The 16,015-nt window shown below is 36.6% G+C and overlaps 1 pseudogene across 1 annotated transcript in view; it reads right to left on the bottom strand.

Annotated features, from left to right (window-relative positions):
• Window positions 1-2,236: 2,236 nt before the first annotated feature.
• Window positions 2,237-16,015, bottom strand: part of LOC149151006 (inositol-pentakisphosphate 2-kinase-like) — a 148,245-nt pseudogene continuing 134,466 nt past the window's right edge. The window contains exons 5-10 of the transcript XR_016263123.1: window positions 12,387-12,534; window positions 4,419-4,459; window positions 4,048-4,158; window positions 3,105-3,900; window positions 2,752-2,885; window positions 2,237-2,657 (exon numbers count right to left, since the gene is read on the bottom strand). The product of XR_016263123.1 is annotated as an inositol-pentakisphosphate 2-kinase-like (transcript). The remainder of the gene's footprint in view (window positions 2,658-2,751; window positions 2,886-3,104; window positions 3,901-4,047; window positions 4,159-4,418; window positions 4,460-12,386; window positions 12,535-16,015) is intronic.

Below are 16,015 nucleotides of genomic sequence, written 5' to 3'. Positions count from 1 at the left end.
TCAGTGATTTCCAGATATTCATGTTGCCATGTATTCTTACTTATGGTTGATATAATAACGCTGAGATTAGCTGCATTTTTCTTGTGTTTCACTTTTTCTTGTGGCAGTTCTGGTTATTTACTGTGTTGGAGAATTTTCATGAATGTGCCGTAGTATCAATGGTGTGTATTTTCTAGGCTATATTGCAGATTAAAAATATTGCTGGCAAGAATTACTATAAATTTATGGTGTTTTCTGCATGTACTTTCTGGAATAATTTTGCTATAATGAAATCACCATTATTTTAGCCAATTATTTTGAAAGGGACGTTACAGTGGTATTGAAGCATTCATTGTTTTGCCGTGAAATTTGTGGTTCAATTTGTGCAAATTGTTTATAAAGTTGATGGCTGGAATAATTTTGCTATAATGAAATCACCATTATTTTAGCCAATTATTTTGAAAGGGACGTTACAGTGGTATTGAAGCATTCATTGTTTTGCCGTGAAATTTGTGGTTCAATTTGTGCAAATTGTTTATAAAGTTGATGGCTAGAATTCTTGAAGCAATTTGCGGCTAAATTTATATATGGAATATTACAGTGCGAGGAAAGGAGCAACAAGGAGATTCAAATCAGCTAAGGAGGATCAGTTGGATCAGATCCAGTTGTTGTAATTATTTCCTCAATTGGGCTATTTTCCCAAGAGGGGAGCCCAAGTAAGTTCCGAATTTTAATGAAGATCTGTGATTGGATAGAATCTGTTGTGTCATCTTTTTGTGTTTGAGATTGGGATATTTTTGCTTCCATTGAATTTATTGTGTTAGGAACATAGTTATGCAATTAATTAGTATATCTATAATCTGCTAGGAATTAAGTGTCAGACACTAGGTTTGCATCAAACTAACAAGTTAGTCATTTCCCCGTATGTATTTATGCATTCCAATTAAGGTGAGATATGATGGTTAGATCCCTCAACCCTTCTACATCAAACTTCTTATGTTAGATTCCAATTAGTTCATTTTTCTTTCATCCTTTATACTAATTCTCTAAGGTTTCCAGTTTAGTAGGAAATCTCTTGAAGTGGTTATTATATATTTTTCAGCGAATTTCAAGGTCCTGGTTAGTCATTTCTTGAGACATGTAATTTTGGAAGTTATGCTTTCCTTGCAGCTTGTATAGTTCAAGTATTAATATGAACACAAATATGATAGGATTTCCATAGTATTAACCCAGCCATCTTAAATCCCATATCTCACCGTCCCTTTGATACTCATTCAAATCACATTGCAAAAGAGCAAAGAACTCTAGCGTAGTATTAATATAAACACAAATATGGCAGGATTTCCATAGTATTAAGCAAATCATCTTAAATCCCATATCTCACGGTCCCTTTGATACTCGTTTAAATCACATTGCAAAAGAGCTAAGAATTCTAACATTTTTCATGTTTTCCCAATAGATTAAATTAATTCCTCTTCTATAATCTCTTCCACTTGATGAATAACCTTGCTGATCCTCAAATTTAAAGTGGGAGACACGGAGGGCATCAAAATTGGATTGCAAATCTCCTACGTCGTCACTATAGTCTATAAAAATAGTAAGTTTATATTTTCGGCACTCCTTATAAATCACATATCTTGTATGCTATGAGTCTCTTAACACATTTAAGAAATAGGCAGTACTAGAAAGAACACATTTTCTCATACACTCTGTTTTCTCAGACATGGACTATAGTTGTTTCCTTGAGAAAGTGTTATCTCTAGCCAGAGAAACATCTATTATTGCTGAAAAATTAAAATCATATTGCACAGAATGTGGTACAAGACAAGCTCTCTACTTAGAGGAGCTTATAGGGGAACAAATCTATAACTGAGAAAGCTCAATGCTTGTTTGCCAAAGACTTCGTTGTTTCAATGTTGGAGCGATACAAATCTACAACTATCTAAGATAGTAAAAGGAAGAGGGACTCAAACAAACTATACAAGAATCGGAAATTTCTCAAATATCTTTGGAACCTTCCTTATAGCATTAATGTTGGAGCAACACAAATCTATAACTATCTAAGATGGTAGAAAGAAGAGGGACTCAAACTAACTATATAAGAACTGGAAATTTCTCAAATATCTTTGGAAACTTCCTTATTGCATTAATGTTGGTGCAACACAAATCTATAACTATCTAAGATGGTATAAAGAAGAGTGACTCAAACTAAATATATAATTATTGGAAATTTGTCAAATATCTTTAGAACCTTCCTTATTGCATTAAAAGGAATCATGGACCTTGAAATTGGCTGCATGATTCTTTCCCACAAAAAATATTAGAAGAAAACACACGCACTATTTAGTAATACTTGATTCGTGAAGTTTGAAAAATGCCGCCAAAATATCTGCAGATTATTATATTGTTTTCATCATATAATTGATTCTGTCCCTTCCGTTGCATGAATTGCAGTTCCAAAGCATTGCACGAGGAATTGACACAACAGGCAGCACAATGTGAATTCCATAAGACAAAGAATGTCCCATAGCTATAAAGGTATGACTATTCTTGTTTGAATTTTGGATGGTGGAGGAGCCATAGTTTTCTAGCACATGCTCCTCTTGATATACAAATCAATGCACAAAGTTGAAGCTACGGAACCATTTGTGTTAGCAGAACCCACCAGTTGCTTCCATCTGCTGAAAAATTTCACGAGTTATAAAATCTTGTATGTTTTGAAGATAAGAATATCGACATGTAAAGAAACCTAATATACTTGATAACACATACAATTTGGCATCCTTGTAATTTTAGACAGTTGTTCCTTCATGTGTCCTGGTGTAACAATTCACTATATTATGATCAAGTTCGTAGTAGTGGATCATCTTCTTCAAGAATTTCAGATCCAAGTCTATGAAGCTTGCCTGCAGATTTTGCCATGGCCAAAAGTTAAACTATTTAAAAATTACAAGTTACAAATTATTTTAAGGAAATGATCATAGTTTCATAAGATAGCCCGCTTGATTAGACAAGTCCTGAACATGACACAAGGGATTATATGTTCAGATAGACAAGAAAATTTAATGGGCTTAACTCATTTACTTTAAGCAAATGAATCGATAAGCAGTTTTCAGGTTTCACACCTTGTATCGGAATTCTTGTTTAGTTGACGACATGTATATTACATCATTTCCATCGATTGCATTCACCTCTGTAAAATAATGAGCCATCGGTTGAAAAGTGAGCATCAGACTGCAGTCCTTTGCAGTTGTGGCTAGAAGATAATCACGGACAATTCTTCTGCTTTCTTCAATTGAAAGGGAATGTAGATGAGAAAATTCATCCTTTGGAGAATGTAAATAGGAAAAATTTCCCTGAGTATGCTTTTCCATAAGTTCTTCTGACAATGATTCAGTCGTTGAATAAGCAAAATGTAAATCGGAATTCTTTTCCTGGATATCTTTTTCGAAAGGTTCATCTGGATTGATTGCAATCTTTTCAGCCTGATTTAAATTCCCTGCTTTGCTTACAGAATGAGTGCATACATGGCATGGCACCTGAATGAAATTAAAATATGAATGGATTGCACCTTCAATGTCATACATATCCATCTTCTGGACTGCAAGGAGCTGACTCAATATTCTCGTTCTAAGAAGAGTTTCTGTGACAAGATCCTTAAGAATTTCCACCCTCTCCACTTTGGCATGAGATTACACTCTCAAGGGTGTCTTCTAGCTCTCTAGCAAGAGAGTTAACGGTAGGACCATCACAATACTCTTGCTCCGCATAGCCTCCCAATCCACCAAATACTAATGAACCATTCAAGAATATCCGTAAATTATTCTGAGGAGTTTCAAAGAGTCCCTCAATGGCTTGATGTATTCTATCACATGATTCAGAGAACAAGTCTAGTGGTGAATATTTACTGACGTGTGATATCTGAAACGCGAAACAATCAAAGATAAGACTGGCATGAAGACTGCCGTTCTGCTAAAATGACTCGTGAAACAAGAAAATAGGCAATACATTCTAAAAAGAATCAAACAATTGAAGTGCATTTTTAAGGGAATTTGAGTTAAATTTCACCTTCTGTTCAGAAAATTTCAGATGCTGATGCATGGCAAAACGGGATACAAGCCTTTTTATGTGATTCTCTTCTGATATGAACCTTGAAGAAGGAAGAAAGCCACATTTTGGCTGCCTTTTTTAAGAGGAAGGTCAAGAAAAATGTTATGAATAAGGAAGCAATCACGACATTAATGGCTAGCATACTGAAAGCAAACCACCTCAAAATTGGGTATTGACAACTATATTTCTAATTTTTCTTAGTGTTTGCAGAACCGAAGAGAAAAGCACTAGGTTTCAAATGACTGACAGATTTTAATTTCCTGGAACTGATTGTCAGAATTTCCAACTACATTAAAAGATGATTTTCACGTAAATAAAAAATACGTTACCTTAATCTCTATTGAGATACATGGAGTGGTGTCATTAGGACCTGTAAATTCACAACTATATAGTAAGTATAAAAACAGGACAAAGAAAGGTTCTAACATCCAACTTCCACAAACAATTATGTGATGTCTAAAACACCATAATGTGGTAGCAGGGTTGGAATTTACCATTTATATGGTCGTGATAGGCCATATTAGATGTAAACTATGGCCAATATTTTTCTTTTAGCTTATTGAGAAATATGTTCACATTGTAGAAAAACATCGATTTGGCATGCAACTAATTTGCCAGAATGTTTTTATATTGCAATTTGCTCAATTCTTCTGACCATATGTTAAATTGAACTCATGCACATGTACATAAGGATTGTGGATGGTGATAAATCCTATTTGTTAGCATCTCTTTTCTGAATGATGGGTGTACAAGGTCGAATATGCTTGTAGAATAGAGCTAAATGTAATTGGCCAGACATTCAGATTTATTATTGTTGGTAATAAAGTTTACTTGATGCCAAGTTTATCAGTGGCTCCATTAAAGGAGGTTAATAAAATGTATGTAATCTAATGGTCATATGTGTAATGTACTTTATAGTGTAAACATCTTGGTACTTTACAGTTAGTAATAAATGAGTCAACTTAGAGATTATAAACTTATTTTAGTCAACTTAGAGATTATAAAACTTATTTTAGTTACGTAATGTTAGTTTCCTTCATGGATTGCCTCTCTGTTGTGATAGTTATGATGTACATATAATTTTTTATGGTGTTATAATACAATCAATTCTCTTTTTCTCGTCAATTCTGCATTACTTTATGTGTAATCTTATAGGTATATATTTTAGTTAGCAGGAACGTGTCCCTAAGAATTTATTAAGAATTTTAACTTCAGTAACAGAAGACATAATATGATTCTTCAGCATAGACTTCAATAATCTATCCATTTTTCAGAAATTGGCACTGCATGAGCTTTGCTTTCTAGGATAAAAAAAGAGTTCATTGAGCCAAGGAGTCTGATGAAATGTAAAGAGTGGGAATCCTTGGCAAATGTAAATGGAATATTGTTAAATTTTGGTATGTTCTATGTTTAAGAGCAATTTACTTCAAATTTCTTATTAGCCCAATATCAATTTCCAGAATAGCAATCACCTCAGCATGATAGTAAAATGCAGATAGAACATAAATGTAAATAGTAGAAGACAAGCCAAGTCAAGAGGACACAAGATGTGGCACCAGCCAGGGACAAACCCCAATATGGGGAAACCCTTGATCAATTCTTCTTATATTCTTCAATAATTCAGCAGAGAGAGAGAGATAGTACAATTATACAAATCTGTAATTTTATGACAGCAGCGGTAAAACCCTAACCAGCAAAGTCAAAGCTGGTCAAACAGGTCAGATTTGACCTCTAGACAACCCCGGTCAATGCTCAGTCAACTCGGCCTCCAACAGCAAGGAAAGTCAACCCCAAACAGTCTGAAAAGTGCAGTCAAACTTCAATCAACTCTGGACAGATCTGCGGTCAGCTAAGTAACCTGACACGGGGATTCGGGATTTGTCGGATATGGGGATTCAAGTGTCATATTTGGACACGTTGACCCACTGGAACATGACAAGTTAGGACACGTTATATATTATTTTATTAAAATATATATATATATATATATTAAAAATTAGATATTTCTTACACAAATTCTCATTAATGATACAAATTCTCATTAATGATACAAATTCATTGATTTCAAACATAGATCTTCATCTACATGTAAGTTTTATCGTTTACAAAGTAAGTTAGTAACATTATAGCATGCATAGTACATACAAAATTCAAATAAATGTCACATAAATGATAAATCAATGAATCATAAATTCTAAATTCATAAATGATAAATCATAATACATATTCAATTCATCAATGATCCAATAGGAGAAAGACAAGATAGTAAGATAAAGACACTGACAGCTGTAGTTTTCTCATTAAGTCATCAAAATCAAAATGTGTTACATGGCAGCGTAATGCCAATGGCAAATAGAAATAGAAAATACAAAACAACTACAGGGATACAAGCCTCAAGGCAGTAGGTAGCCCATGACTCATGAGTCATCAATCCTCATAGTCATCATCAGAATCAGCATCATTGTCCTCATCATCATGGTCACCACTGCTCTCCTCTGCATCCTCCTCCTCCCCTGTATCCATAGTCGTCTCTACATCTGCTGGTGTAGAGGATGACCCCTCTACAGTATCACCATCATCAAATCTAACAAACTCTAGCACTAGATCATTGAGATCCAAGTTGGCCAATGCCAACTCAACACTGTTGTCCAGACCTATATCATCAGGAAAGACATCCCACATCTTTGTCTTTCCCTTCAACCACTCTTCCCTCTACCTATAAATAAGACAAAGTTTGGTGTGCACATACACCATTGTCTCTGCCCTGGACTGCTCAAACCTACTCTTCTTAACACTATACAAATTCCCATATGTGCTCCAATTCCTCTCGCAACAAGAGGATGAAGTCACTTGAGAGAGGAGCCTCATGGCTAACTGTTGTAGCGGAAGGCTTGTTGTCCCATGATTTGCCCACCAAGCATAGGCCTTCTTAGCCCCCCTGTCTCTGATCACATCATATCCTGCAAATCGACCAATGCCAGTGGAAAACTCTGCAAAGGCATCCTCCACCTCATCAAGCAATGCTCTATCCTGAAAAACCCACCTGAATGCATCTTTCCTCCCCTATGAGATTTCACCATCCATGTGAGGAGGGAATCTGCGAGAAGGTCCACCATTCAGCCACTCATGGATGTAGTATATTGGGTTCAATGAGTGAGCCAAACAATGTAAAGGTGTGCAATTCTTGTCCCATCCGCTAACAAGAATATCCTATATAGTACCACAAAAGGCCTTTGGTGATGTCTCATACTCGGGGCACTCACTCTGTAGAATAATGCTCCTCACATACTCAATCATGGAATCCCATCCCTCATAAACCTCTCCTAGGATTGGTTTGTCTGTATCTGCAAATCGAAGCAAAGAAATGATATGGTCCATGATCTAAATAATTAAATCTACCCTCTCCCACCAAGCATCATCTAGCACTGTGTCCTTCACTCTTTTAGAGGCTAGTTGATATGTCTTTCTCCAAAAAGACCAAAACTCTGAAATAACCATGGCCCCAAGAGCGGTCTTGACCTCCCTCAACCTCTTCAACATGATGAATGAAGAGGCAAACCATGTATCACCGATCTTCAACAATAATAGATTGTTGTACTCCTTGTAGATAGTGAGGGCATTTGTATGATTTTGCACAAAGTTACGGATATGCCGTGCATCGTCAATAATGTTACCAATCCAAAGCACATCAGAAGCAATGGATTTCAATGCTAAGTTCAATGAATGGACAATGCAAGGTGTCCAAAACACTTGTGGATATTTAGCTTCCACAATCATGCCATCAGCCTTGCAAATAGGTGCATTATCTGTAATAATTTTCACACAAGAATCAACACCTACATCTTCAATAACTTTAATAAACAACTCACCCATAAATTTTGCACCTTGCATTCTCCAAGTGTATCCACTGCTTTCAAGAAAACTGGACCATTCAAGGAAGACACCATGAGGTTGATGAATGGGTGTCGTGCTGGATTTGTCTATCCATCAGAAACAATGCTAACCCCAGATGTTGGCCATGATGCTTTAATAGGCTCAAGCATTTTTTGCACCTTTTTTTTTTGTCTTCATCAACAATGTGGTTCTAAGCTTCTCTGAACCAGGAGGCACATACCATGATGGAGACCCATGAGTTAGAGCTCGGCACATCTCAATAAATAGAGGTGAGCGTGCAACATTAAAGGATATGAAGTTTTGATAGAAAAGAAAGGCAATGGTGAGATCAAGCTCTTCCCGTTCTCATTTTGAAAAATCTTGTCCACTGGACCAAGTGAAATTGCCTTTCTTTTTGCTGTTGTCCCCCAGTAGAACTCTCAAATGGAAATTTGGTAGTGACTTTCCTCAAAAATGGAAGGGGGTCATCATTCTTGGTTTTTTTTTTATTTTGCAGCCACATTTGCCATACCAACAGTGAACTCTTTTTCCATTTCTTTCCTCTTTTGTAAAGAAACTTGTGTACAAGCTCCAACTCCACAACCTGGTAAAGCCAACAAATGGCCTTTCACACGGTAATATGTGCTTGTGAAAGTATTGTGGCAAAAGTTGCATCTCCAATTCACATTGCCTCTTCCCTTCCCCTTGTTGCTTGGCCCATCCTCTCTTGTGACATATTTCCACAAAGGATATTTCTCAATGTTACCTTTAGGAGGAAGTCTTCCTTCAACATTACTTGCAGCAGACTCTGATGATATTGGGGGAGGAGGGGTATCTCCAATGGGGACATTCTTCCCCTTCATTTATGAATTTCAGGACACGATGTGTCTGATTGGGACACGATCCGGATTCGATCGTGTCCCAATCGGACACAACATGTCATGAAATCCGGACACGATTTAGGTTGAATCGTACCAGATTCGTAGGATTCGGACACGTGGTCCTCTAAGAGCGAATCTGGTTTTAGAGGCGGTCAACCCTCATGCCAGTGAACGCTGGTCAACGCATAGTCAAAACAAGTCAAAGGTGTTGTCCAGAAATGCGGCCTGCCAAGGAGAGGTAGCCTAACCCAATCCACAATCAAGAAACAGTCAACGCTGATCAACACTATCAATTTTTCCCACCTGCAGCTCGGTCAACCCTAGTCAATGTTGCCCTAATCAGAATCTGCATCCTCCTTCACATGTGTGAGAGATCTGCTCCTCCTACGCATACCCAATCAAGCTAGGAGAGAGAAGAATGTGAGATGAGATGAGTGAGTTTATGCCACAAGGTCTCCTCCCTTTATATGCCACGTTGAGGATAAGCTGGGGGTGAAAATCATTATTTTGCTTGCTGGCCGACCTTGACAAATTGTCAAGAATACAAATAAATTCATATCTCCATGAATACATGTCGGAATCGGATGATCGTTAGATCAATCCTACACCTCTCGGAAAGGGGAATCCAAGAAAAATATCAGCGGCCATAAATAAGGTGACCCACATGGATTTTGGCCCTGGTTGCCAATTTTAACAAATATTTCCTAAATAAAGACTAATTTTAAGCTCTGTTGCACAAGGACCCGTCCCCCCAAAAAACCCACATACCCTGCGTCCCCATGTTCCGGGGATTTTTGGACCCTTAGGAAACATCCCCAAACTGTTGGGGACTTCATCGTGGACTTGGGGACTTCCTGGCCGTCCCCAAGACGTTCCGGGCAGAATTCAGGGACGTTCTTATCAGATATCAGAGATGTTTTTGGCAGATTTCAAGGATTTTCTGGACAAATTTCAAGGATGTTTTGCGCATATTACTGGGATAATCCAAGCATATAGCTTCAGTTTTGACAATCATGGACATGAATGATTGAACATGACGATAATTTTTCTTGTCCATTATCTTTGTAATGCATGAATCTAAACATTTTGTACAAGTTGCAGCTCAAAACATGAGTTTTATATGATGAGTTTCAATTTGGGTTTCTGATGATTTAGATATTGTATTTCAATGGTAATTTCAAGAAGCAGCCTCTATGTTAAGAAAAAAGAAAATGCAACATTTTAAAAGGCTAATCCTTGTGGTTATTGCTCTTGTGCTATTTCATTTTTTGGATCATCTCAGGTTTTACATATTGTACATATTTTTGGATCATCTCAGCTTTTACATATTGTACATAGGTTTTAAGGATTCATTCAAGTTCAATGCTTCCACCATCCCACAACCTCAAGCATTATGAAAACAATCAGATAGTAGTGACTTAGATTGGGTACTAAATGTTTAAATAAATTCCTATTCAATCCCCTTCTTAATCTAAAATATGAATTTAATCTCTTTACAAAACCAAAGTATTTTATAGTGATTTTCAACACAGCTGAAAAAAATTGCAAAAACTATTGAGAAGCGAATGTCTTTTATGTTTAACATAGTCATCATTAACAAGAAATATGAGGACAAAAAAACTGCTATAAAGACAGTTCTCTGTCTGATAGATCCTTCATGGACCTTATTAAAAATTGAAAGTAGTTACAGTTAAGTTTCCTAAAGCTAAAGCTAATGTCTAGTGGACAATAATGGAATGTCACTCAACCCTTTTTTAAATTGCTCAGGATTTTTCATAATTGGCAAGTGTAAGGGTTGTGCATAATACTACAAATGTTAATGTGCATAATATATATATATAATAGCCGTCCCCAACCTGCCATCCCCTGGAAAAATTCGAGGTGCACTCTAGCCGTTCCAGGGATGCATCCCCCCATCCCTGCCATTCCCCTATCCCCAAAACCAGTGCAACATAGATTTTAAGTAATTCAGAAAAGTGAGGCACCTTTGTTACACAAATCATAATAACAGTCTAGCATACAGGTACAGATTGAAGTATACAGCAAAATGATATGAATGATACAGATATCAACATCATCTCAATTTCATGCTACTGAAGTAGACGTAAGAACCCATTCAAACACTTGTTGAAGTAGTAACTAGAGTCAGTTTTCATAATGTAAATTTATCATTGATGTATTTATTATTTTATATTTATTATATTTTCGTCAAAGTATGTTGTTCATGCTTAGAGAGCCAAAAAGAGTCAAAAAGAATTTATTATGAGTCAAAAGAAAATTTATTTGAGTCATGTCCCATTTGGACATTTGTAAGAAAAATAATTTAAATTTTATTTTTGAGTCATAAGCCCACAAGATGACCAAGTTGGCCCTCGGACAAGTCGGCCTAGTGACACCTATTCGACCCTCCTGGACAGCTATATATAAGAGACAGTTCAACCTCTTGGAGAGCTCATTCATTCATCACATCATCAAGTATCTTCTGCACCAAAACAAAGAAGAAGGAGGCTGAAGTCAAAGGAGAGAGAAGGCAGTCAAAGCACAAGAAAAAAATCGAAGTTCTACCCTACTGCAACTTGCACGTGTAAAATTCTTCTGTAGAACAGGGCCAAATTTCTGAGGTAATTGCAGGCTGAAATTCTGAGTTTGACCAGATTTTGAGGAAGTTTGACCAGCGTTGACTTTGACGTTTGGAGGAGACTTGGAGGAGGGTTTGACTTGGTATCTTTGTGGCAATTTGGTCTTGGCCTTGGATATCTCTCGTTTTGATCTGATTCTATAAAATGGCTGTTGGGTTTTCTCCTTGTGGGTTTTGCTATGGCCTCTGGCGTAATTTCTGGTGTCTCTTGCCTTATTGTGATCTTTGTGTTTTGAACATTTGTATAATTACTTGATGAAGAAGACATAAGAAGTAATAAGGATACATCTAATATTCACAAGTAATTATCAAGAAGAGGAATCAAGCATTAAACTACACCATACTCGGTTTCTCAACAACACTGGCAGCATCTTACACTGAAAATGTGAGGCTGAAATCTCAAAATACAGGAAAAGTTCAAAGTGATAGTTATTTTCAATGTAAGTCCAACCTTCTCTTACAGCTATGAGGTGGAAGAGCTGGCAGAGACAATGTCGGATCATGTCTATCATTGAACAAAGAGCAAATGTGACCCAGTTACTAACAAGAGTAAAAATGTTGCTTTTGTTAGTTAGTTGGAAATCCTGATCCATTTATGGGAATCTTATATTTCAGCATTAGTTTTCCACTTATTGTCAGTAAATTTTAAAAGGTAGGAATAGAGGTCTCTAAGAGGCGATTGATGTCATATGAAAGTAACTGCTATCTGAAACATGATTTAGCAGAGACTAAGATAAACTGGTGAATCAAAGAATAAATCTCATATTTTTATATAAATACAAAAGTTGAATATAAATTAAAATCAAAAGACAATTTATGTTATTCATGAAACAAAAATGATAGAAATGAGACTGTTAAAATTAAGAGGGAAACATAGAACTATTAACAACAACACAATTCCATACCTCTCAAAGACAATGAATGATCTGACATAAGAAGTGCAAAGTCACTTTGGGTATCAATCTTGGCATCTTCAATCCTCCATGCAGGACGTTTATTATAGATTTTTTGTTCCAAGGCTTCTAAGAACACCTCCGAAACATGAATAAGTGTCTGCCAAAACAGGTCATATATATCTCAGAACGTAGAAATTGGATAAAATAAATCACAATCGACAACAAAATCCTATCCAAGTCAGATAGCCATTTTCAATACATACAAGCCAAAGGTCAGATGATAGCATAATACAAATCAAAATATAATCTATCCATGCTTCCTAAGCTTGTGTCAAGGCAACATATTAATGTTACCCCTCTACCCCTAGGCAAAAGAAAAATGAAATGGGTAAAGAAATACAAGGGAAAAAAATGGAAACACAAAAATTATTAGAAAAAGAAAACAAAAGCTAACTAGTCATTTTCTTTCCTGAACTGGACAAAGCACATTTTCTGAAATGAATGAAATATTTAGCAATGTTCATTAATAACCACTGGCAGTGATGGGATTCTAAAAGTGGTACGTAGATGCCAAAGACAAGAGAGTGTTTCAAATAACTTGACTATTAAATAAGAGAAATGGTGCTTTTATCTCCTGGAAGCCTTTAGAAGCAACATACGAAATGGGAACTCTCAGCACTAATGCCTCAAGTAATGTGGGTGAGATAAAGGAGATTAGCATGTGTTAGTAGATGCCTTGACCTCAGTGTAAATGAATCCGATCCTCAACATCGCACAATCATTGCAAAATCACTGATACAATAGCAAATGAAAGAAATATTAGGGCATATCAAATAGAAACAAATATGCAGCATGAAGGCATAATGGACACCCTGAGACCATTCCTAATCATGTGAAAATCTGTGAATTTCCCTGCATCATTACTAGGCCAGCAAGATTATGATCAAGCAGCCATAAGAAAATGGTAAGGTCCTGTTACACCTCTTGTCAGCAGGGATACATACATTTTTTAGTGCAACATTCATCACCATTGTAAGCCCAAGGTGACAAATCAAAAGGCATTTAAAAACCATGAGAGGTCTTATATTCGGCAACTTAGACCCATGTCTTCGTCTTTGAGTTTGTATCCAGTTGTCTGGTCGGACCATGCCCTTTTCCTTGAAAGTTTCATCTAAGTCACTTTCGTCCCTAACTGGATTGGAGTACCTCAGCTGAACTCTATTGAGGACTCATGGTTTTATGGGACTCTGCATTTGTAGGGGTGGTCACTAGTGTATGGGCTAGTCCAACCCATGTCAAGGTACACCAGTCATATCACATGGTTAGAGTCTATTGAGTCTATATGTGACCTTGGCCTTGGTGCAGTATTCCTCATGACAACTCCCAAAGCATAGCAATCTCTTTTCACAACTTCCACATTTCCTGAGGTAGTTCGAGGTTCCCAATGCAAAGTAGTCCAGGTGGTCAAAAAGTCAACCTAGTCTTAGATTGTAGAGATTGATGAGGATTCCATGCCACAGAATTTTTCTAATCCAAACATCAAGTGGTTAGTTACAACTTACAACTTGATCAAACTTGGTCTACAGGTCAAAACAAATTTCCATGTGACATTCCAGGAAAAGCATTGGCTTGTTTGTGACATGCATTACGTCAAAAGTGGTTTACTCAATGAGAGGAACAAAATGCATGTTTCAGATTTTGCAAATCCTCGAGGGTGTTACAGATCACCCACTTGGGCATGATAATGTGGCAAGATAGGTTTCTTGGAGGCTTATAGGGGGGAAATTTTGATAGAATTTGACATGTAATATGTCAAAATTGAGCTACAAAATGAGAGGAACAAAACCCATGTCTCTGTTTCTCCAAATTCCCAAGGGTGTTAGAGATCCAACACAAGGATGATGATGTGGTGATGCTAGGAAAAATATGAAGATTCCAAGAGATACCTAGTGTAGATCCAAGTCGGTTTCAACATACCTAGGTGTCAAAATTGTCAGAAAGCCAAGGGCATTGGACATCCAACTTCCATCTGGTTAAGTTGAATTACTAAAGGGAAAAGTCAAGTAAAAAATAGTCAACGAAGTCAACTAGTCATTAGAGGGTATAACTAGTTGTTGGAGACCCGACAAACCAATTAATTGAGCAATGGACCATGAGAAAAGGGAATCTTGAGCTAAATTGTGAAAATTTATCCAAGTCGACCTCCTTGTGGGCAAATTAAATTATTTTTGAAATATCTTATGAATTAAAATCACTAACTCTCCAACTTGTAGATGACTAGTAATATTTTATTGAAAGAGAGGTCCACTAGCCGTTAACTAGTCGTTATAATTTTTCCTATAAAGGCTAGGCTCTCCTCATTGTAAAATCATCGTTGTTCATTTGAGACAAATGATATCATAATAAAGAGTCCATTTTATTGCAAACCTTGTGTAATTTTGGTACGTTGGTGGAGTGGATCTTGTTTCCACTTTTTCTCCTGTTATGTGATTTGCGCATTTTAGTTCTAATTCCTTTGAATGATAAATAAAATTATCCCAGGACTATTACTCCTTGCCATTGAGGAACTACATAGTTATGTGGAGAAAAACAATTAGAAGAAAACCCCACTTGTTTTTTTTTTTATTTGCGGATAAGGTCAATCCAAGTTACTGAACTATTTCAAAAGAAAGTCTCACTTGTCTTCCGAATTTTGTATTTTGCCGCACACAAGGGAAGATTGGAGATGCCATTCCAAGGAAAGGCCACTCCTAGGTGTTGATTTTTCAAGTGCAATAAATACAAGAACAATATTTCTGAAGTATTTGTAATTACTTCAAATGACATGGATCTTCTTTGAACAATTCCAGTTTATCATTAAGCAATTACACTTTAGAAATTCAACCATAAACCATAAAGACAGTAGAGATCACAATGCACAAAAAGAGAACACAAGATTTACCCTAGGAAAACCCACCAACCTTTTTCTTAGAGAAATTCTTCAGTTCAACAAGAGATACATCTAATGTGGCTAGTCAACTATGACATCAACAAGATCAACAAGCTATGGTCAAACCTAGTCTCCAACCCTCAAGTCAAGTCAAACCAAGTCAAACTTTTGCCCTTCAAAATTTCAGCCTTCTCAGATTTGCCCAGAATTTCGACCTACCCAGAAGCTGCCTAGAATTTCAACTTGCCCAGAAAACTACCTAGAAATTCAGCTTGTCCAAGAAACTGCCTAGAAAAGGTCGCACGTGTGAAATCTGAGAGAGAGAGAGAGAGAGATGTGAGCTAGAGAGAGATCTTCGTCCTTTTTCTTTTCATCCTTATTCTTCCTATTGTCCTTCACTTGGATGCCTAAAACTTGTCTTTCTTCTGTGATGGTCAAATGGTGCTCTTGTGGAGGAGGTTGAATGCCTTTATATAGTGATTTGCCTATCTAGAATGGGTGTCTCTTCACTGGGCTGACTTGACTAACTTGGAGCCAAAAATTCAAATTTCAAATTTTGAAAATTTATCTTTTAAATCCGACATGAAGAACATGTCTCATATAAATTCTTTCAAGGACTAAATAATCAAAATAACATTAATAACATGTCTTTCAAATTCTTTATACATTACAAAGGCTAAAATATAATTATGAAGATCGACCATAGCTA

The sequence above is a fragment of the Pinus tabuliformis genome, chromosome 9, assembly GCF_031772625.1.
Source record: "Pinus tabuliformis cultivar Carrire ecotype Pingquan chromosome 9, CPIR1, whole genome shotgun sequence".
Classification (NCBI taxonomy): Eukaryota; Viridiplantae; Streptophyta; class Pinopsida; order Pinales; family Pinaceae; genus Pinus; species Pinus tabuliformis.
The sequence above is the reverse complement of the archived record's forward strand: the minus strand, read 5'-3'. Positions and strand labels throughout refer to the sequence as shown.